The sequence below is a fragment of the Panthera onca genome, chromosome C1 (genome assembly GCF_046562875.1).
Source record: "Panthera onca isolate mPanOnc1 chromosome C1, mPanOnc1 haplotype 2, whole genome shotgun sequence".
NCBI classification, from domain to species: Eukaryota; Metazoa; Chordata; class Mammalia; order Carnivora; family Felidae; genus Panthera; species Panthera onca.
Window position 1 is genome coordinate 86562991 of NC_138346.1, and position 23807 is coordinate 86586797.

At 36.9% G+C, this 23807-nt stretch overlaps 1 protein-coding gene across 17 annotated transcripts in view; it reads left to right on the forward strand.

Annotated features, from left to right (window-relative positions):
- QTMAN (queuosine-tRNA mannosyltransferase) overlaps nt 1–23807 on the forward strand; it is a 397197-nt gene that overhangs the window by 127179 nt on the left and 246211 nt on the right. The window lies entirely within an intron of this gene.

Here is a 23807-nt window from a genome sequence, read left to right on the forward strand (position 1 = left end):
AGATTTCATTTTGATTATGCAGTTTTTCAGAATGAAATGACTGTATCACAGATATATGTGTACGGATAGCATCCGCACACACACACACACACTCCTGTGCCTGTGGCTTCTCCGCTCCCTGTGAGGACTGAAGGATCTGAGGTGAAACATCACGTTGCTCTTTGAAGCAGTCTTGCTTGGGAGGTCAGTTTCTGAAAGATTGTGATGTAAAGTTTTACTCCCTGATGGCCACAACCTACAGGTCCCAACAGTGCTATCTAAGATCTTTCAAGGTTAGTCACCGCAAGACATCACCGCGGCTGTGCAGTTAGCTGCATTAATCTAATCAGACTTCACTGAAAGATACCTCACCAGTTGAACTTACAGTTGTATTTGACCAATGATAACTTATCTACTCTTTTTGAATACTTTTGGAAAAATAGCAACAGCTTGAAAACTTACACTAAGTTAAAAAAAATATGCTCACTCAATCCTACATGGAAGTACAAGAAGAGTCTTTTGTTACACCAGATAAACTGATCTCTGTGGAGATTTTTAAAGATATGAAGGGTACCTGGGCGGCTCAGTCAGGTGAATGGTTAACTCTTGATTTCCACTCAGGTCACGATTCCAGGGTCGTGGGATCACCCCCGAGTTGGGCTCTGTGCTGAGCATCGGAGCCTGCTTAGGATTCTCTCTCTCTCTTTCTCTCTCTCTCTTAAAAACACAAAGAACAAAGTAACTTTTGGAGAGCCAGGTGAATCAGTCAGTTAGATGTTGGACTCTTGATTTTGGCTCAGGTTGTGGCTGAGATCGTAAGATCGAGCCCATATTCAGCACTGCACTTGGTGTGGAGCCTGCTTGGGATTCTCTCTCTGTCTCTCTGTCTCTCTGTCTCTCTGTCTCTCTCTCTCTCTCTCTGTCTCTCTCTCACCTGCTCCCTCCCCCCCCCCTTCTCTCTCCCTCTTTACTCCTCCCCTGCTTGAGCATATGCTCTCTCTCTAAAATAAAATAAAATAAAATAAAATAAAATAAAATAAAATAAAAATATGAAAAGTTTTTGTTTTTTAGTTACTCTATTTATTTGGCGAATGAAATCCTCAAAATTCATAAAGCACTGTTATTACCTACTATGCAAAATTACTCTAAACAGGTAGGGACTGTGTCTAATGAGAAACACCCTGAATGTAGGTACATGTGTTACTTTTCTCAGCTTCTGTGCATGTAGTCATTAATGTTGTGAGCTTATTATCCAGAAATTATTTTATTACTAAAGGAATAAATGTTTCATCCCAGTTACTCAGTTTGATTCTGCTTTATCCTGACAGCTGAAAGAATACATCATGATTCACATTTGGAGCTGTTTAATTTTATCAGAGGTTACAAAAGCCCCAAAAGTTATTTTTCTTAAAAGTGGTTGGTAATTATTGTTTCATTGGTTATATTAGAGTTTTGCCTTCTGGAAACTGTGGAATGCAGAAAAGTGTTTTTGAGGATGGGCCTTAAATTTTGTGTTCTGAAATGTATGAGTCATTTGTCCCAAGAGTGGTATTTCGACTTTCTTAGATATACCTAGACTAGGCATCGAAGATACTGTATGTATTTTCTTCTTCGTGCAGTATCTTTACTGAACTGAAACAATCACTGTTACTGAAAATCATTTTTTCACTCTCAGCTGCTTACAGTTATATTTTTCATTCCATCTGAGGTATTGTGGCAGATTCTCATCATTGGCCACTTAACAGCCCTTCTTCCTTGTTAATCACACTTTTCTTTGGAGTGGCTAAGTACCCCCTGGGAGTGAAGCATGATTGACCTGAGTTCGTCATTATGATCCCATTCTCTGCCCAGTTTTCCCCGCTTTCCTTGTGGTTAGTGCTAGACAGTCACTAGGTTTTGGCAAATTAGATTTAAGTGGATGACTTCTGGGGGTTCTTCCAAAAAAGTTGGTTTTGTTTTGCTTTTAGTTATGGAAGGAGAAAGCCATTTTCCTTTCCTGCGTGTGACAGTGGTTGTGCTGTCTACAACTGTGAGGTGACAGGATGAGGACAAAGTGCCTGGGCTCCCAAAAATGGCTGATGGAAGGCTGGACAGAGCACGGATTAGACTTCCATTTTGAACAATAGAGCCACCTAGACACCTGAAAACCCACCATGTCTAAAACATCTGGAAATGATTCATGAAGTGTAACAAATTTCCTTTTAAGTCCATAGCTGAGCAAAGTAAGAGAGGATCTGAAGAAGGATCTGGAAATTAGAGTGGTAGCTGGCCTTGAAGCTGTGGTTGCCTCGTTTTCATAAAGGAGTTGACATAACTGGTTAACTTAGTTATGTTACATTCTGAAATGAAATATCATGCAGCTCTGACCTGAATTAGGAAGCTTTCTGTGTCTCTTATGGGAACCTCTCCAAGATCTTTTCGGTGACGAAAAGTAATGTTCCAAACAATGTTATTAGTTGTTGTCTTTGGTATAAAGAAAGGAGGTGATCAGAACAATACGGTGGAAGAGTATACGGGAAATGAGTAAACACAGTAGTGTGAATATCAAGGTGGCAGAGGATGTCATTGCCCACCTGTGCCCCTCCGACCTTTCCCTTTCGGTGTGCTCCAGCCAGCTTCCCACTGCTGGCATCTCTTCGCCTGAGGGAGCCGTGCTTTGCCAGTGCACGCAGCAGGCTGGGAGCAGCCCTCCACACATGACCTTCACCCCTCGGATGAAATCATTCTGAAGTGTGTGCAGAAGAGAAAGCACTCACAAGGATTCCTTAAACACCCTGTACGTCAGAAAATGTGCAGGCGTGATTCCACATAACTCACGGGTCACAGAAGAAATTGTAATGGACAGTACAAAATGGGACTGGATCATAATGAACATATTGTATATCACAGGGCAGGTTGTATCTAAATTGACAGTCACAGCCACATCATCTTTAATAAATTTATTTTTGTTAATTTTTAATCGTGCTATGCAGGCCTCGAAAGCTTGTGGTGCAGAGCAGGGACCCTCTTACTTGAATCTAGGAGTGATATTGGGAAGAAAAGAATAAGAAGGGGGAAAAATAGTGAAGTTGGAAGCAGATTTTATAGTGGAGATGAAAACACTAAGAGTTGATTTGAGATAATAAAATAAACACAGGCATGTTTTTGTTTTGTCTTGTTTTGTTTTTTTAAAGGCACAATTTTTGGAATGACAAAAATACAACTACTGATATGGCACAGATCAATAAAAAGGGGAAATGCTCTTAAGAGTCTTATGTTAATAGAGTTGAAACCTTACATGAAATAGTGAATTTCTTAGAAAAACATAACTTACAAAAACTCCTAAAATGAAACAGAAAGTCTGAATGGAATTCTAATCATCAGAGATGCTGCTGCATTAGCTCAGAGTCTACGTGACGGAGGCTGGGTCCCCGTACTGGGTTGGTTTACTGCACTGGTACCACCCTGCCTCTTTCTACACCTGTGTTGCTTGAGATGGAGTGTCTAGGTTTTTAGGTTTTCTGTTTCCTGATAGGCATAAAATCCTAACTGTTAATAGATGTTGATTATCATTATGATACCTTTTCCTTCCCTACCCTGACCCCTTCCCCCTCCCCCCGCCCCCTTTTTAATGTCCAAGGAGGGGTGAGGAAAGCAAATAGTTGGGTAGGAATTAAATTGAATGAAAGTTCACTTGGGTGAAGGAATGCATCGAGTAAAATTAAAGCTTTCAGTGATATGTGGCTATTGATAACTTTGTTACGATTTGCCATAATCTTTAATGGTACCATGACTGTGGCCTTTTACTAAGCAAATTCTCTTTCAAGGACTGTGTCATTTTTTTTCCCACAAATGAACTATTCTCTGCAAAACATTGAATGTAACTTTCTATGGGAAAATGAACATTTTTAGCTGATATGAACTGTGTATGCTTGTTGTTTGTAGTTAGCCCTTGTGAATAAAGGCATGGCTACACTAGTGGGTATAGGTGAATCAGCACAGAAGGTGGTGGTTTCTCAAACAATTCTTTTGTAAATTAGTAATTTAAATTATTCCTTGCTTGACAGTTATGGCTTATTTTGACTTGTTACCTTTTCTTAAAAGTATAACTTTCTGAATAATACATTACTACTTTAATCATGAAACATTCTTTTATTAAAATATACCTTTCTGAGTAATTTGATATAATTTTAGTCATGTAAACACCCTTTTTAATGATTATTTTTTAATTTAAATCCAAGTAGTTAACATATAGTGTAATAATGATTTCAGGAATAGAATTTAGTGATTCTTCACTTACATACAATACCCAGTGCTCATCCCAACAAGTGCCCTCTTTAATGGCCATCACCCACTTAGCCTGTTTATTCTCTGTATTTACAAATCTATTATCGTTTGTCTCCCTCTCTGTTACTATCTTATTTTTGCTTCTCTTCCCCCATGTTCATCTGTTTTGTTTCTTAAATTCCACAGATGAGTGAAATAGACAAATACCTTTTTCTGACTGACTTATTTCTCTTAGCATAATACACTCTAGTTCCATCCATATTGTTACAGATGGCAAGATTTTATTGTTTTTGATATCCGAGTAATATTCCATTGTGTGTGTGTGTGTGTGTGTGTGTGTGTGTGTGTATGTACCACATCCTCTTTTTTTTAATGTGTTGTTGATAACTTTTACATTTATTTATTTATGTTGAGAGAGAGAGAGAGAGATTGACATTGCAAGTGGGGAAGGGGCAAAGAGAGGGAGAGACAGAATCCCAAGCAGGCTCTGCACTGTCAGCACAGAGCCTGACATGGGGCTCGAACTCATGAACCATGAGGTCATGACCTGATCTGAGATCAAGAGTCGGACACTTAACTGACTGAGCCACCCAGGCGCTCCCCACATCTTCTTTATCCATTCTTCAGTCAATGTACATTTGGGCTCTTTCCATACTTTGGCTATTGTTGATAATAGTGCTGCTATAAACATTGGAGTGCATGTGCCCCTTCGAATCAGCATTTTTATATCCTTTGAATAAATACCTAGTAGTGCAATTGCTGAGTCGTAGGGTAGTTCTATTTTTAATTTGTTGAGGAGACTCCATACTGTTTTCCAGAGTGGCTGCATCAGTTTGCATTCCCATCATCAGTGCAAAAGGGTTCCTGTTCCTCTACATCCTCACCAACTTCTGTCATTGCCTGACTTGTTAATGTTAGCCATTCTGACAGGTATGAGGTGGTATCTCATTGTGGTTTTGATTTCTCTTTCCCTGATGCTGAGCGATGTTGAGCATCTTTTTATGTGTCTGTTAGTCATCTGGATGTCTTCTTTGGAGAAGTGTCTCTTCATGTCTTCTACCCATGTCTTCACTGGATTATTTGTTTTTTTGGGTATTGAATTTGATAAGTTTTTTTATAGATTTTGGATACTAACCCTTTTTCTGATATGTCATTTGTAAATATCTTCTCCTATTCTGCCAAATGCCTTTTAGTTTTGCTGATTTTTTCCTTTGCTGTGCAGAAGCTTTTTATTTTAATGAGGTCCCAATAGTTCATTTTTGCTTTTGTTCCCTTGCTCTGGGGACATGTTGAGTAAGAGGTTACTGTGGCTGAGGTCAAAGAGGTTGTTCCCTGTTTTCTCCTCTAGATTTTGGTGACTTCCTGTCTTATGGTATGGTAAACACTTTTTTATTAGTGTGTGACATACTGGGAGTATAAAAGTAAACAATGACTTAATAAGGATTTGTAGGTGAGTGAATTTATAGATGAGGTTTGGTTTAGATAGTGGCATCATTTTATGTCTCTGTAGTAATCAGAACACAATTTAATGGAATTAAATGATAGTAATAATAGCTAACATATTGAACACTTACCATGTGGTAGATATTCTACAATCCCAGAAACTAGATATGGTTTTCCTGGTTTTACAGAAGAGGAAACTGAAGCTCAGAAAATCAGATTATTTGCACTGGTCACACAGTCAGGTTAGTGGTGGGTATGCAGTTGGAGCCCAAGTCTGACCATTTGCAGAGGCCATACACTGTTCTCTGTAAGCCCATGCTCTCAACCATTGTGCTATCTTAATTCCCTGCCCAAGCAAACTAAACTAATGAAGGAAATTAAACCTAAGTACCTCTTGATTATAAATATATGACTAAAGTTTATTATCAGAAGTAGATGTCGTGCTTCTCCTGGTCTTTAGAAGAATTATAGTTCTTGGTTCTTGCTGGAGGCTGGAGGTTGGAAACCAGGAGCCTTTTTATGTTTGTGACTCTGGTGTTCTCATTTTTCCTCAGGGCATTTGCTCTTCAGTCATCATCTTTGTTGCTGCTGTTGTTGTTGTTGTTGTTGTTGTTGTTGTTGTTTTTAAGTGTATTTATGTATTTTGAGGTGGTGGAGGGGCAAAGAGAGAGAGGGACAGAGAGAGAATCTCAAGCAGGCTCTACACTGTCAGCACAGAGCCAGAATCAGGGCTTGAACTTGCAAATCGTGAGATCATGACCTGAGTTGAAATCTAGGGTCAGAGGCTTAACCAGCTGAGCCACCCAGGCACTTCTGCTCTTTAGTTTTTGGCAACAGAAGTTTTAAGTCATTTGAATTTTCTTCTTTTGAAATCCAAATAAAAAACAACATTTGATGCTGTATAAAAATCACAGGGTAGACTCATGAATACAAAAATCGAATTTTTTAGGACACTCACCTGCAGTCCCAAGTTATCCTCAAACTGGTATACTGTGAAGTTCTCTACTTGGTTTATGAACTTAGCTACAGGCAGCACTCTAGTACGGTCTTGCTCACGTCCCTCGTATCATTACTGGTTGTATGCACTTGGGATTTGGATGATGTTCTTACACTATGTAAATAATACTGTCATTGGGTACAATGTAGCATCCCATAATCTCACCAGTATGTGACTGCTCCATTTATGTGAATTAGCCTCAGGCTTCCCCATCTCTGTTGCCCACTTCACTGGCTTCCCTATCATGTACTACCCAATCATGGGATTCTTTTTTGGTTTGTTCTCCTACCAACCTTGCTGTCCTATCCAGACAGTGCACAGCTTTCCAGAAGTCATATGGTACTTAGAACTTCGTCCACAATATGTGATCTTGGTGAAACCTTCTGCTTCACAGTATTTTTCAGTTTAGCCATCTGAACTTCATGTTGAAAATGTTGCTGACCACAACACTATAAAAAAAGAATAATCTTGCACACCAAATAACTTCCCATCCCATGAGTCTCTGTCTGTCTGCCTCTGTGTTTTCTCTTTCTGCTCACTCCCTTCTCTCTCTCTCTCTCTCTCTCTCTCCTCTACACACACAGGTGCACACACACAAATGACTACTCTTAATTGCCCTAGCAACATCTTCACTGCAAAACTGGAAATTAACCCTGTTACCATGCTTCCTAAAGTTTGGTTATCATGCTTCATCTTTTCTACTTTTCTTTACATTCTTTTGTCAGTGTTTTTAAGAAGTAAAATATTCCAGTATCAGAAAAAAAAAATCTTATTGTGGAGTTTGTAGTTTATTCTCACCACAGTCTGCTAAATCAAAAGTGTTTGCATAGTTAGCAGCACGCATTGTGAACCCACTGCTTCCAAGGAGCCAAGCATGGCAGTTCAGCGTCAAGTAGAGTGTATATTTTTAATATGCCTTGTAGCTTATTTAAAAAAATCACATGTAGGAGTCTATATAACCCCATGTAAAGGTACATACAGATACAAGGCATCATTTCTAAGAGACTCTACATCTTAAAGACTGTTAGAGTAAGTCTCCCATATATTTACCCTTTGAAATTTGACAACTATATTTTAGAAGATATACTGGATGTGTATTACACTTTTACGGAGGAGAGAAAATCATGCTTTTTAATGAAGGAAATCGAAAAGGCAGAAAAACCCCAACACGCCCAAATGGATACAGTAGGTACTATTGTATAAAAGAGCTGTGGCTACAGAGGAAGGATCTTCATAATTTTGCTTTTAGAAGCAATGTACTTATTTTTGACCTAATACTCAAAACTGTGAGTCTGATCTTAGAGTGCTTCTAACCTAGTTACTGTTAGGTGTTGAGTGTCTTCCTTATGGTTTATCTTCATAGCATGGAAAAGCCTTCGGGAAATGAAAGACATTTTTATTGTACTTCCATTCCCAACATTTTTTATTTGTTTATATTGGAGACAGTTTCTCTGCTTTTATCGAGGTCTTAGTCAATGAAAATATGTTTTGCTTCTGGAGCTCTATAGGGTGTGCACGGGTATTAGTCTCTGACTTACTGTGTTTGGAGCCTCTACAGCTATGGTGTAGGTACTCTGTTACCCTTGCCTTCTCCTAAGCCTCCCCTCTTAGGGAAGCTTTTATGTTTGCCTATTCCCTTGAGGTCAGGTTTGGCTTCCTAGCTGCCTTTGGACACATTGTCCTATCCGTTAAATGAGTAATTCTTGTCCAACTGTCCTTTGTTTATGCTCCTCTGTGGTTCACTCACATGATGGACCTGCTGGTCTCCTGACCAGCCAGCCCACAGAGATACCCTGTAGGCGGAAGGCAGGAGCTGAGTCAGGCATCATGCTCACAAAAGAGCATTCATATCCCTTTCATCCTTCAATCTTTCTAAAGAACATAATCCTATATTCTAGTGAGTTTCTTCTTAAATGGTCTCTCCTATATTTCTATTTGTTCACGATCTCATGCTGATAATAAAAAAATAACACTCCCCCATTTTAGGAGAAGTTCCAGGTGACTGAATATATATAATGGAGAAGACTAGGAGAGGGATGGTCTGGCCAGAACCGCCCCCCCCCCCCCCCCCACTAGTTATCTTTTGGCTTTTTTCTAAGCTTGTTTCGAATTTTTTTTTTTTATCAATATTTATTAAGAGACAGTGGCAAAAAAAAAAAAAAAAAAAAAGAAAAAAGAGAGACAGTGCCTACACTAGCACTGGTGATGTAAAACCACACTTGGCAAATCCGGACATAGTAAGCGTTTAGTAAAGTCTGTTGACTGAAAGAATGCTTAATGCCTTTATCCGCTTTTTGTACTCATAGCGTTGAGGAAATAATCCCTGATTGAAAACCATCAGGGACTTCGAGCTACGTGTGTAAAAATCCAGATTGCACACTGGGCTTGCTGGGCCCTGCCGGCCTCTGCAGCCTCGTCTCCCACCCTTGCCATCTCATTGGAGTCCGCTGTAGTAGCTGCAGGGGCCTTGTTCCCTCGCTCTGAAACCTCAAGCTCTTTCCTGCCTCAGGTGCTGTTACTACTTACTGCGCTCTGAGCTGCCAGCTAAGTCTCACCCCCTCACCATACCCTTTGCTTACTTTTCCCCCCTGTCTTTCAAGTTCTGACCGAAACTTTCACCTCCTCAGAGAGGCCCACGCTGACCACCTATCTATCTAAAACAAGCCCTCTTATTTCTGTATTCTTTTTCTCTCCTCTGTAATAACATTGTGTATAATCTGTAATCATTTTGTTTGTTCGATTTCGTTTCTTTTTTCATTATGCTGCAAGTTTCAGAATGACAAGCGCCATGTTTGTCTTTTTTACCACCTTTATCCCCAGGACCTAACATGCTGCCTGGCAGATAGCTGCTACTGAGTAAATATGCCTGAATGAATGATTTCATACCTGTGGGTTTGAAAATGCAAACAAAATACGGCTGCAGTTGACTTTTCTCAACTGCTTACTTTTTTTCTGCTTTGGGCACTCCTACTTTCCTGTGGCTAGAGATATTACCTCTTCTACACAGAAACTGCTTAGAGACATTTAAGGGCCTGTGTTACTCAGTTTCATGGGATTAAACCAAAGAATTCCATACACTTTTACTCACTTATTTTTATGGGTTATATTAATCATACTGTGAAATCAGTCATCTATTATGTAAATTTTGATAACAGAAAATATAATTTTCGGAATTTCCCCTGTATAAAAGTGTTTCTAGGAAAAAAAAAGATGTTTCTCCGTTCAGGAAACTTTATAGAATCTAGAATATACCTGTGATATTTTGTGAAAGTATTTTAAGGCTTTTTTAATTTTGACTGTGGCCACCCATGAGCAGTGTGGCCTTTTAATTTATAGTGTGGAAATTATGGGATAAATGAGAGATTAGAATTTGGCCCAAAGATGTATTTTGCTTGGCCACTGCAATTATTTAAGCATTTTTAATTTTTAATGCTTTTAGATAGACAGACATTCTTTGTATTGGTCATAAGCACAACTAGTTGCCAGTGTTTTATACTAGTCTGATTCTCACTTTCATGTTACTTAACTGATCTGTTTAGGTCTTTGTGTTTGTTGCCTCTCGCTTTGGAACTTGCAAATGATCATTAAAAAAAAAAAAAGATACACACACACACACACACACACACACATACACACAAAGAAAAAAAAAAAAAGAGGTTAGAGAGGGACAGAGCCAAAGCATAAGAGACTCTTAAAAACTGAGAACAAACTGAGGGTTGATGGGGGGCGGGAGGGAGGGGTGGGTGGGTGATGGGTATTGAGGAGGGCACCTTTTGGGATGAGCACTGGGTGTTGTATGGAAACCAATTTGACAATAAATTTCATATTAAAAAAACCCAAAAAACCCAAAAATAAATAAATGTTTTAAAAAAAAAGATACACACACACACACACACACACACACACACACACACACACATGCATATTTAAATGTACATACACATAAAAACTTACTAGGAATATAAAATCATTTGTGTTTGGAAGAAATGTCATATACTGGAGGAGCCAGCAGTCCTGGATTCTAATCTCAGCTCTGCCATAAATAAATTTTTTGGTATAGGAAAAGTCACTTTTTAATCTTAGAGTCTTATTTTTTTCACTTGTAGCTGAAGGTTTTGTTTTTGTTTGTTGAATTCTGTGATGTCATGAAAAAGGAATTAAAATCAAGATCAAGATTCAACAGATTTTGAGACAAAAGACAATTTCGTGTTGTCATTTAGCTTTGTTATGAACCACTGCTTCATTTAATACAGGAATTAGTTCCTCATCTTATTTGTATATCTCCTTGAATTTTTAACTTTTATTTTTAGACTTTTGGGGAATAATTCTTTCCAGTAGTGCTTCTATCTTTGGAGTTGCTCTGAGGTGACTTATTATTAGTTTGGAACTTCTGTTCCAGCCTCAGCATTTTAGGATTTTTTGCCTTTTCGTGGTGCTGTCTTTACAGTGCATGGGCCACAGGACACATGCACTAAACACTGAAGGTGTTACTGTAGAGTCACTACAGGAGGACAGAGGGGAGGGGACTTAAATTCTCATTCAGCAAATTCTGAGGTAGATGTGAGAGAGTGTTAGAGATTTTGATAGCTGGAGATAGAATGGAAGAGTGCTGTAAGAGAAGGAAGTATCCAGGACAAAGATATTAATGCAGGGAAAACTGGAAAGTGCAGTCTCCAAAGTGCAAATGTCTTGGTTTATTTTGCAAAGTGCAAATCTCGTGGTTTAATATGGACATATTCTGAGTTCGGAGGACTTGTGGGACATCAGTTTGGGATGATAAGGCAGATTTTATCCAATTCATGTACGTTTGTGAATTCAAGGTTCATAGTTTGGGGACCTTTGCTTTAGATTATGAGTATCTTTTGAAGACTCTATTCCTGGAACCCTGTTAATTGCACATGATAGAAACCCAATTCAAAATCCCTTAAACATAAAAGAACATGTACTGGGCTACCGTATAACTGAAGGTTATACAGAGTGGTTGACTCTAGACACAGCTGGATCCAGTGGTTCAGTGAGACCATTAGGTCTCTTGTTTTCTTGACTCTACTTGCTTCTGGTTTGACTGTATTCTGTAGCAGGCTTTCTCCATAGCTAAGTTTCCATCCTACCAGTTTAGTTACCCTATCTGAAAGAGAGTACCTCCCTCTTGGCAGTTCTAACAAAAGTCTCAGAGTGACTGAAATGACTTAAAAAAAAAAAAAAAAAGATGATGTGGTCTGTAAACTTGTTACTCTGGCAGAAGGCGCTTAATATTGTGATTGGCCAAAGTAGGGTCAACCCAATTCAAACCATATGAACTCAGTACCGGAGAGCAAAAGGGAAGTTACATTGCTGTTATTCGAAGAGGGAAAACAATGTTTTGTAAACGAAAAAAACATGGTGAGTACTACAGTGATACATGGGAGTAAGGTAAGGTAAACTGTGCAAAGGACAATTATTACAGTGTGTAGTGTAGAGACCATGGGTGAGGGTAGAGATGGTCAATGGATTCTAAAGTCTAATGGAGAAATAGTGAGTTTCTGAAGAACCATGATAATAGGAATGGAAAGTAGTAAAGGAACTAGCAATATGAATGAAATTTGTGCTGAAATGGGTGAAGGGGATTAAGAAGTCAAAACTTCCAGTTGTGAAATAAGTAAGTCACAGGAATGAAAAGTACAGGATAGGGAATATAGTCAATAATATTGTAATACACTTATTGCGGTGAGCATCTCGTAATGTATATAATCTTTGAATCACTATGTTGTATACCTGAAAATAATTTAATATTATCTGTCAACTATACTTCAATTAAAAATTTAAAAAATTAAAAAATTGTTTTGTTTGCATTTCACTAATTATAAAATTTGTCTAGAATCTGAACTGAAATTTATCTCTGTCTTGTCCATGAGAAAAGAAGTTGTGACACAAATTAATTTAGTCTAAGAGATCACAGTTAAACTACTTTAGTGCTTATAATTATTTTTAAAAAAGCTCTGTGAATTGTAAGTCATTCATATTAGCCTATTAAATTGGATCAGTGGGTTTATTTTGGCGCATTTTAAGTTACTCCATGTACTTAAATATGGCAAAACTTCCTTTTCTTAAAAAAATTAATGTAACATTGCCTCTTTTCTTTATTTAAATAAAATGCTATGTATATGTAATGTTATGTTACATATACATGTACATGTATGTGTGTGTATATATCACACACAAATAATCAATAAGTGATGGATTACTTAGTATAAACTTCTCAAACTTATCTCCCCTCTTTACCACCCCCCAGCCCCAAAACAGGTATTAAGTGCTTTTGTAGCATTCTTTCAATTTGTTAGATCTCAGAGTGAAAATGAATGAGTAAATTGTGTTGCTCCCCTACTTAGTATCCAGTTCCGAAAAGCCAGTCTTTTTCTCAGTGGTCTGAACTGATGATGCATGCATTTGAAGATTATATACTATATGCCAGACACAAATAATAAAAATGTGAATAAGGCACTATGCTTTGAATTAAACTTCTTCTCTTGGACATAGTTGTTTGTTTCTTTCCTTCTTTCAGGTTTTTGTTTTATTTATTTATCTTTTGGTATTATTTAGACAATGTTCACTTAAATTAGCTTTTCTAAAGCAGTCATATACTACATTTCTAGGGAAATCCCCCACACTTGGTAATCTGTCTTTCAGTATTGGAGTAGATCTGAAGTATAGGGGATTTTTAGCCCATAGTTTCTCTGTGTATCCAGTTTTGATACAGATATTTATTTGTAATACAAACTATTTTGGTGGGTTCCAAGATTGTCAGAAAATGAAAGTGTCTAAGAATGGGAACTAGGTTTTGTCACTCTTTTTTTCTCCATCATAAGCTTAAATACAATGAAAAACATTTCATGAAATCTGATTATATTAAAGGCCTATCTTATTTATGTATGTGTTTAGCATTTTTAATGTAGAGGTTTTCATTCAGATGTAGTGATTCTTAGCTTTCATTTTGTAGCATTGCTGAGTGTCTTCAGTTTTCTCAAAGGAAATTTTTAACTTTTAAAACAGAAAAATATCAACTCACTTTTATTGAGAAGAATGTTTTTCTATGCATACCATTTTATAAAACGATAGTTGCCAAGAAACCAAGCAATAGCTTCGTGCCATTGCTACAAAGGTTTAGGAATCCTTGACACTTGCAATTGGTAGAAATGAAGAGATTGTAATTCAGTAGTTCATAAAGAGTGATTATAGAGCTATATAATCATTTTAACAACAGTATTCTTATTTTTTCCAGGTGTCCAAAGATATTTAATTATACTCATATTTTATTTGCATTATTTTTTGAAAAATGTAAGAAAAGTAGGAGAAGCAGAGGTTAAGAACTAAGGGTCCTGTTTGCTCTGAAATTTGAGTGATGTTTATTATGTAAGTGGTGTTTATGTAAGTAATTATTTTCTTTGTCTGATTTTGATATTTAGAACTAGGGGAAGTAAAAGGAAACACATACATAGACATACACACAAGAAGTAGAAACAGTGGCAATTTTACAGTAGAACTACCTGAAAGACATTAGAGCTTCAGGAACATGATCTTAATTTTTGTCTTTTTTCAATCACTTTTATTTCAGATAAAATGCTGGCAGATGGAAGTGATCCACTTGAGCAGTGTTGAGTTTTCTTTATTTTTTTTTCCATGGAAAAAAGCTTCCAGAAAACTTTTGTTTTTTTTTTTTAATATGTTCAGCATGCATATGTTTTACATGTATTAACCAGTATTAAAAATGCAGTTCCTAATTAGATGTCTGAATCTGAAAGAAGGCTGTGGTGAAAACCAGCCTTTTAGAGTTACTGAAAAAGAAAGTTTTGATGAATAGGGTTTTCATTTTTGCTATTGCATCCTTCAGCCATCTCTGGTCCCAGAAACCAAGGAAATTACATTATCTATATATCTCAGCTATTACGTTTTAGAATTTTACTGGATGTCATTTTTGATGATAAACCTTTAAGTTATTGATTGTATCAAAATGTGGAGAATTCAGGACATTTATATTCTATTATGACCTGTTTTGTATTATAGCAGAGAAGTTAATACTTCTGTTACTTAAGGATTGAAGCTTTAGGTGGACATTAAGTCGTTATAAACTCGACATGTCGTAGATGTTAGGAAAAACCTAGGAAATCTCTAAAGTAATATATTGTATTTTTTTTTTTTTAACATTTTAAAATGTAAGAGATGAGGGGAAATCCCTTCTCTCCAAGTTTATCTATATGAGTCACCTGATGTCTTCTAATAGAGTATAGTGAAATGGTGCCATTTGAATCAGTATTTCCATGTTTTCAATTTAGAATGAGTTTGTATTCATCAACATTCATCTACATTTCTGTTTTACTTTTCAATTTGTGAAACAGTATTTTTTCAGCTGATAAGCACATCCAACCAAGAAAGACTTCTAGTTTTCATTGACATGGAGTGTCAATTGTTCTCTTACTTATTTTATCTTATTGACTAATGTGGTGTTTGCAACTTCAAACCACAGATTAGGCACGTAGATATTGACTAATCCTGACACAAATATTAGCCCACACAATGTGAATTCCTTCAGTGTTTGGGCATTCCTAGGAACATATGATGGGTTTTGATTTTCTCATCTGTACCTATTAGACATAGTGTTACACAGTAGCTCTGACACAGAGGGAAAGAGAACTGGTCTAGAAGTCAGGGGAATCAAGTTCAAGACCCAGATCAGCCACTCACGTTTATAAGGGCAAATCACTCATTTTTTTTTTTTTTTAATGTTTATTTATTTTTGAGAGAGACAGGATACGAGTGGGTTAGGGGCAGAGAGAGAGGCAGACACAGAATCTGAAGTAGGCTCCAGGCTCTGAGCTGTCATCACAGAGCCCGACGCGGGGCATGAACCCCCATGAGCTGTGAGATCATGATGAGCCGAAGTTGGACGTTCAACCGACTGAACCACCCAGGCACCCCAAGGGCAAATCACTCTTATTCTGTACATTCACCTGCAAAGTGGTAAACACACAAAAAATAATATTCTTCCTATTTATCTTCAAGATTTGTTATGAGGATCATATGAGATAATGTTCCAAGAATATTACGTAAACTGAAGAGTAAGATATTATTGTGAAGTTTGAACAGTTTTAGGTAGAATTTGTACTGTTCTTCTGTGTGCCTGATTTTTTCTTTGAGTTTTTTTTTTTCAGTTAATCTCTAGCCTTTAGTTTATCTATTTTAAAATGTGAGTAAGAGAGATGACACAGAATTAATTCTTTAATAAAAACGTAATGTTTACAGAGTATCTGGCCCAAAACCTCAATATGCTGTTACATTTGTTCTTCCATCAGATTGTTTATAGAGATAGAATGGGAAGAAATGGTAGAGGAGATATTTTTTGTGGAGTTTTGGTCTCTAGTTTATTGTGGTTCTGGTATCAATTTTGAATTGTAGCTAAATAGCAATGACCAATTACATATTATAGTGGGTAGTGATAATGAATTAAAATAGTGGTCAGATTTATATTTTTGTAAGTAGAAATGTGAGTTAATAATTCACTGTTTATTCATTTTCTTCAACTAACATTGATGTAACTGCTTTTATTTTATAAGGTATTTTGTTAGGTACTTGATTTGAAAGTGTGTTGAAAGAATGCTCGTTTATGAAAAAGATAAAAATGAAAGGTGGTTCAATTGCACCTTGTCTAGTAATGACTGAGGTGTTCTTCCAGTGAAAACAGGGTATACAGTTGTCTCATGGATCTGGAGACTTGACCATACCTGGTGGCTTTCTGTGAAATGGGCAATTCTCATCCCGGTGATAAAATGATAGTGGCTTTCTAACACAATGTAGTTATTTCACATACATGGCATCATCTTTTGTTTAAACCCCAAGAAAAGGATTATGTAAATATCTGAACATGCAGAAGTTTTACATTAATTTTAATAAAAAATAACAGTTGAACATCATAACTGTCAAAACATTAGATAAATGGAAATAAATGTTCTGATATATTTTCTTGAAGTTGATACAAATTTTAGCAAACATAATAAAATCTTCCTTTCTTGTTCACAGTAGAAATGACCATTTCAGGTCAGCTGTGTCACTGGCTACCATAATTAGCACAAGTTATTTAGCTTGAAAATATCTTTAAAACTTAAACATGTTGAAAGCTTTGTATTAACAGATAAAATTTTTTTGAGACCTTAGGCATATTAGTTTTGCATTTTCTTTCCTGCAGAAATAGGCTTTCCTTCTTATTTCTTTCAAAAATTTCTGAAACATTTTACCCTTGCTATTTGGGTTTACAAGTATAATGTGCTGAAAGAGAATTGGAGATGTTTGCCTGTTGCAGACAATGATATCTAAGCCACTCATTCAACTTCCTTGTTTTAGGCATTTTAAAAAAATTACTGCTTCTACCTGGTAAAGGAGTTAAACTAAGATAAACACTCCCAACTACTCACAATGTTGCTTTTCAGTTCCCTCCTTCCAGATCATTCTAATTTCTTTGGATCCATCCATTTCTTTGACCCTTCACTTCCAGTATTTTACCAGACCAGCTCACTAAGTAACAAACAATTCTGAATAGCTGAATTAATTAATTAATTAATATAGCTGAATTAATAATATTTTAGTTTTTGTCACTGCTAAGCAGTATTACCCATTCCGTTATACTTGGACAGGGTTAGTAATGTTGTGGAAGTGGCCAGTCTGTGAATGGATGAGTGGGGAAAGAGAAACACTTGTAAAGTAACAGATAATTAACTCATGGGTTTTTGAACAAGCAAAATTCAAAAGCAAATATCGAAAGTATATTTTAGGGTTATTTTGGTGTCTTATGATATTGCCCTTTCCTTGAAGTTTTAGAAACAAATATCATCATAAATTTGCCCAGGAAATATTTTATTATTATTTCTAAGTTCCCTGAGGGCAGAGGCTTTGTCTTTTTCACAACTGTTCCCAAGGTCTAATTCTTAGTGTTCAGTGAATATTTGTTGGATGAGTGAGTAAATAATGATGATACTAAGGAAAGTCAATAAAATTTCAAAGACCTGTACTTTTTGCTATGTGCAATATTTCTTCAGTTGTATTTATTTACAGGTAAGAGATACATAAGAACAAGGCTAGCTGATTTTACTATTTAGCCGTGGATTTACATGTTTTACAAGGTTATATGCTCCCTATATTCTTTCTCTTCTTTCTTTCATGTTATATCCATTGCAGTTCCCTGCTTATAGTAGCTGCTCAAGGTTTGCATGAACATTATGCTTTACTTTAAAGAAATTCTTATCTCTTGTTATATAATTACCTGTGCAGTACAGTAAATAAAGTAGCTATTTTCATGGTTTTCACTTTTCTTTTTTTGGTTTATTTTTTCCAAGTAGCAAAAGATCTAGGTGTAATGAGTTTGAAGCACATCAGGTAGAATCTGAAGTGATAAACAGGAACTATAAGATGGAAATACTAAGATTTTGCCTTTTCTATGACACAGTGGCAATATGCACAAAAGGTTACCCGTTATTAGTTCATTGGCAGAAAAATTTAGGGAATACAAATGCAGTGAGGAAAAACTGGTTGCATGAGACATGGACTTCCTATAAGGTATTACAACCCAGGACTCTTTTGAAAGTGTACAGATTATGATGAGAGAACAGTAGAGGAACAATAATAACTTATGATTCCCGGAGGTTTACCTTTTAACTTGGCAGTGGTACCGATTTACATGGTCTACTTCGTAGAAATAGTATCTCACTGTTTTTTCAGGGAGTATTGCTTGACTTTTGTAGCCCTTTCAAGCATTTTCAACCATGTAATGGTAGGATACCTTCCTAATTCATGCCTTGTATTTCAGTTAATTACCATACTCCTTCACATCACTAAAAACTTTATTTTTAGCATGTCTACTTCTTGGAAATGTCATCAATTTGACCATCTTCTTGTCCCTTCCTCTCTATTAAGTATCTTTCCATCTCAAAGAAAGCCCTTGCATTTTAATTCAATATACAGTAAAACCTTGGATTGCGAGTAACTTGTTCTGCGAGCATTACCCAAGGCGAGCAAACATTTCTAATAAACTTTAACTTGATAAACGAGTGATGTCTTGCAATAGGAGTAGTACGTGATGCCAAATGTCATGTGATCACAACTGAGCCAGTGGTTCTCTCTCCCTTTCACTGTGGGATTGTGTGTCTCATGCTCAGATGCTCGTTCTCAGGCCACGGTGTTTGGCAGAAATCAGTGATGTTTCAGAATGTTGGAAGGTGTCCACAGCTGGGCCTGGATTCTCTGTCTACCTTTCTGTCTCCTCCTCCCCTGCTCATGTTCTGTGTCTCTCTTAAAAATAAATAAACATTAAAAAAGCCCAAAAATTTAAAAGAAGGAAATCATCAAGAAGTATGAATGGGATATGCCAGTGGCTGAAAGATTGCAAGATTTTATAAGAAGTCTGCGCCTGTATCTTGTCTGCATAGGAGAAGGAGAAAAAGGCAGAGGCATCCCTCTCTTCAACTGAGATTAGGGAGATGTTTAAAATGTGGGAAATAGTGCAAAATTTTGTAGACAGGCACCACCTGAATAAGGCTTAAGCAGGGTGAGTGATGAATCTGTTTAGTGACAACACAATGTCACATTTCCATGAAATCCTCAAAAGGAGGCAAAAGCAAGTGTCATTGGATAGGTTCCTTGTTAAAGTTGCATGGAAAGAAAAAGATTCCATTGAGGCAATCAGTAGGTTAGCAGTGATTCCGTTAGCGATAGTGAAAGTCGTTCTATACAATAACCCTTCTCTCTTGTCTCTCTCACACCAGCCATGAAGGTTTTCAAAGATAAGTGCAGGTTAGTTTGTTTATATTTCTTTATATTTTGTATTTCTTTATTATTCTGTATTATAGTATAGTAATCATGTTTGTATGAATATTGTTGGGTGATGCAGTGAATCATCTGAGTTTCCATTATTTCTTATGGGGAAATTTGCTTTGATATACAAATGCTTTGGATTACAAGCATGTTTCCAGAGCAAATTATGCTGGCAAACCAAGGTTTTATTGTACTATAGTTCTGTATTTCCTGCCTTTTATAATCATCTATTTACCACTTAACTGGAATAAATTAGGAATGTTATCAGTCAATGCCAAGTTTAATATCTGTTGTTTTTTTCCCCTTACTTCTTTCAACTCTTTCTTGCTTCGATCCCTTTAATACTCTTTTTTTTTTTTTTTTGGCATTACTTATGGCCTTGACTTGAAGGGCAGAAAGCTTCTTGACCTCTTGTTGGGTCTCTCCAGCTAGTTATTATTTTGTTTCTAGCTGTCATTTCTCCTTGCCACTACTTTTAAAATAACAGCACTGTTCTAGGTCTTGTCATAAACCGTTTTATCTGGATCTTCTCTTAAAACTTTTAAAAAATATATAAATGCATTACAGTAATCACCAGGTTTGGAGCATTTTGTCTGCAGCAACCCGATAAAACACTTTAAAATGTTTGATCTCACTTAAAACTTAAAACAACCCGATGATCTGAACTATTATTATCACCACTTATTAGACAAGGAAACTCAGGCCAAGGGGGTTAATTATTTGCCAAACATTGTATAGCAACTAAGTGGTAGAATTTGGATCCAATGTAGTCCTCCATGACTCAGTGGCCCAAGCCCATCACTGCTACTCACCCTCTCTGACATCTCTTGTGCTGGTAGCCTTTGCTGCCTTTCTCTGGTAAGAACCATCACCTATCAGTATACACTCAGGTTATTAGTTGTATGTACTTAACCATGAATTCATCTCTTCTGTAGAGGATGCACTTTCCACATAGGGCAAGATACCATGGAACGCCTTCTCTTCCAATTTAACTTTCCCTCGTAAATTTCTTCTCATCTGTTTCTGATACCTTGGGCACAGTGTTCTACCTCACTGCCCTGTTGTCACTGCATCCCCATCCTGAACTAGACACCCAGTCGTAGCACTTTCTCTGATATGGTGCTGCTGAAGAAGACACTTTTAAGCAGCCATGGGTGTATCTGACCTGGTCCTCATGGCTGTAGCTGACTGAGGATGAGATGGCTTGTTACCCAGAAATAGCCACATCACAGGTAGGCAGGTAAAGTGTGACATGTCCTTCTGAGAAAAGAATCATTTAAGCCAGTTGGATTCTTTTCCTGGGAATTTGAATGAAGAAATATAGATAAACTGGGGCAGTCAATGGCAGGATTTGTAGGCTAAGGCTCCTGAGGCAGGACCTAGAGAGTCCATAATAGGTCATATGCCAACTGAAGTTATAAGAGAGCAGAAACTATCAGTAAGCAGAAGTACAGTAGGGAAAAGGAAACAGGTGCACAGAGAGAGGAGATGCCATGAGAAAGATAGCTTGTATCCTGTGTGAAGGAGGTTTACAGAGAACAGCTGGTCCCCAGACCTCCTCTAGACAGCTTTCTGGTTCTTGTCTCAGCTTTTATGGGAAACTTCATTTTATTTGAGATAACTTCTGCCCCTGTTTCTTGGTCTTCAAAAAGCCTGGGCTAGTTCTTCTTAAAGCATCAGTGATTATTAGTACTTATTGAATTATTTTAGCTAAGATAAAGTCCCTAGAATGATACTTTTTAGATATGATTCTATTCACTTATGTTTGGTCTCTTATAAAAGGTACCTTTTGATTTCCTTTGCTTCAGTCACCCCCAACAATTTTCATGAGTAATAGTATCTTGGTATCACCTTGATTCAGTTGTCAAAAGATTTCAGTCGCTGCTAGTTATTTTTCCAACAAATAAATTCTTACACATATGGTTAAAGAATGACCACCTGCTCCTTACCTTGGGATGGTCCTATCCATCTTAAGTATAGTCTCTATTTTGTTTAAGATAACTTGCTTACCATAGGCACACTGGGTTTCCTATGTTTGATGGGGAATAATGGCCACATTACAGAAAAAAAATAATGTTTATTTTATTTATTTTGAGAGAGAGAGTGTGTGTGTGCGAATGGGGAGAGGCAGAGAGAGAGAGAGAGAGAGAATCCCAAGCAGGCTTTGTGCTGTCCACAAAGAGTCTGATGTGGGGCTCGATCTCATGAACCATGACATCATGACCTGAGCTGAAATCAAGAATTGGCTGCTTAACTAACTGAGCCACCCAGGAGCCCCCAGAAAAATTTAAACCTATACAAAATAAAGGAAATAGATGATAACTTTTTTTTAACCCTGTAACAGTTATGCATACATGCCCAATCTTATTCTATTTAAACTCCGTCTAACTTGTTATGATGAGCACTGGGTGTTGTATGTAAGTAATGAATCACTGACTTCTCCTAAAACCAATATTGCACCATGTGTTAACTAACTAGAATTTAAATAAAAGTTTGGAAAAACAAAACACAAATAAACCTCTGCCTAGCTGCTTTACAGCTGCTTTACATTTCATTTGTAGCTCTACATATTTCACTGGGTATTTCTAAAAGATGACCTTTCTTAAAAAAACATAACTGAAATACTATTATTACCCTGTTAAAAATCCTAAGTAATTCCTTTATGTCGTTAAATGTTTCTGACCTTAAAATACTACATTTACCATAGCTAGGACCATATTATGTAATAAGGAAAAGAGAGGACAATCCCCTGGAGTCCAGAGCATGCTCGTAATGCTGTGTATGAAGGGTTGCGCAACACAAACTGCCTTTTGTCCACAGAGCTGAAGTATGATGCTTCTTATTTGAGCAGTGTTGATTTAGTGGCTCATTTAGTATCTTTGATGCTTTGTATTCACTTAGTTTTTACCTATAACATATAGGTTTCGTTGCATTATAAAAATGGTGCTCTCTTGGAGTTGTACAGAAGAAAGCCTATGCTGCCGTGCATGGGCCCTGGGCAGCAACATTTGTATTTAAGTATAGTATGCAACCAGGGTTGAGAATGGAGGTCTAAAGTATACTTTCTGGGCTTAGTACAAATAATAGCATTATCTATTACATTTTATCTTCACCAGTTCAAGATTATAATTATAAATATAACTCGGTAATTCTGTTAGCTTTGTTTCACTTGCTGGGTATTTCCTTTCTTTTTGTTTTGTTACTTTTAAGAGATAATCATAGTAGTATGAAACATTCTGTCCACATAAAAGCTTATTGAAGAAGTTAAATATTCTAGCTAATTAAAGCAAACACTAATTGGACAGATTGCTGTTTTATATTATTAATTTTAATTATTTTTTAATCACAACGCACGGTTTTTAAGGAACGCTGCTGTTTTATACTTTTTTCATGAATTGAGTGACTTAAATATTCAGATTATTATTACTATTTTTGAATAGTTGGTTTTGCTTGGTCTGTGGATGGGACAGAAACAAGATGTAAAAATTTCTTGCAAAGTTTATAACTCCTGGTCCCAATCCACACTTTATCCCTAAATCATCTATCTATCTATCTATCTATCTATCTATCTATCTATCTATCATCTATCTGTCTATCTATCTGTATATGTGTACATATATGTAAAGTTATTCCATTTACCATTTGCCGAAGTATTCAGCATAACGTCATTAGTTTTCTTTGCACTCTTGCATGGTATATTAGTATGTCAAATCTTACTTGCTAGGAAAGGAAACTGATGTTCGGAAGCCAAATGGCTTGTCTGTTTTCAAAAAGCAAATTAGTGGTAGAGTTGGTTAAAATAGTAGCCTATAGTGTATCTCATTTGAAGGCATTACTTTACAGTGTCGTGAAAGCTTACACTATAACAATATTAGGTGTTACCAGTATTTTGGTTTTACTAAAACAACATATTCCTAGGAATTCTTTTGATAACTGTGTAATTTGCCTGGCTATCTGTTATTACACCAGTGTGACCATCTGTATTAGTTTCCCGAGGCCTCTGCAACAACGTAATTTATTCTCACACAATTCTGGATGCTAGAAGTCTAAAATCAAGTGTTGGTAAGATGATCTTCCTCCAGAGGCTCTGGGGAAGAATCCTTCCTTGACTCTGCCTAGCTTCTGGTAGCTTTCTGCAGTCCTTGGCATTTCTTGGAGTATTGCTGCATCACTCCAATCTCTGACTCTGTTGGCACATGACCTTCTTCTCTGTGTGTATCTCTTTGTATCCCTTCCTCTTTTTATAAGGACAGAAGTCACTGGATATGGAGCCCACACTAATCTCGCA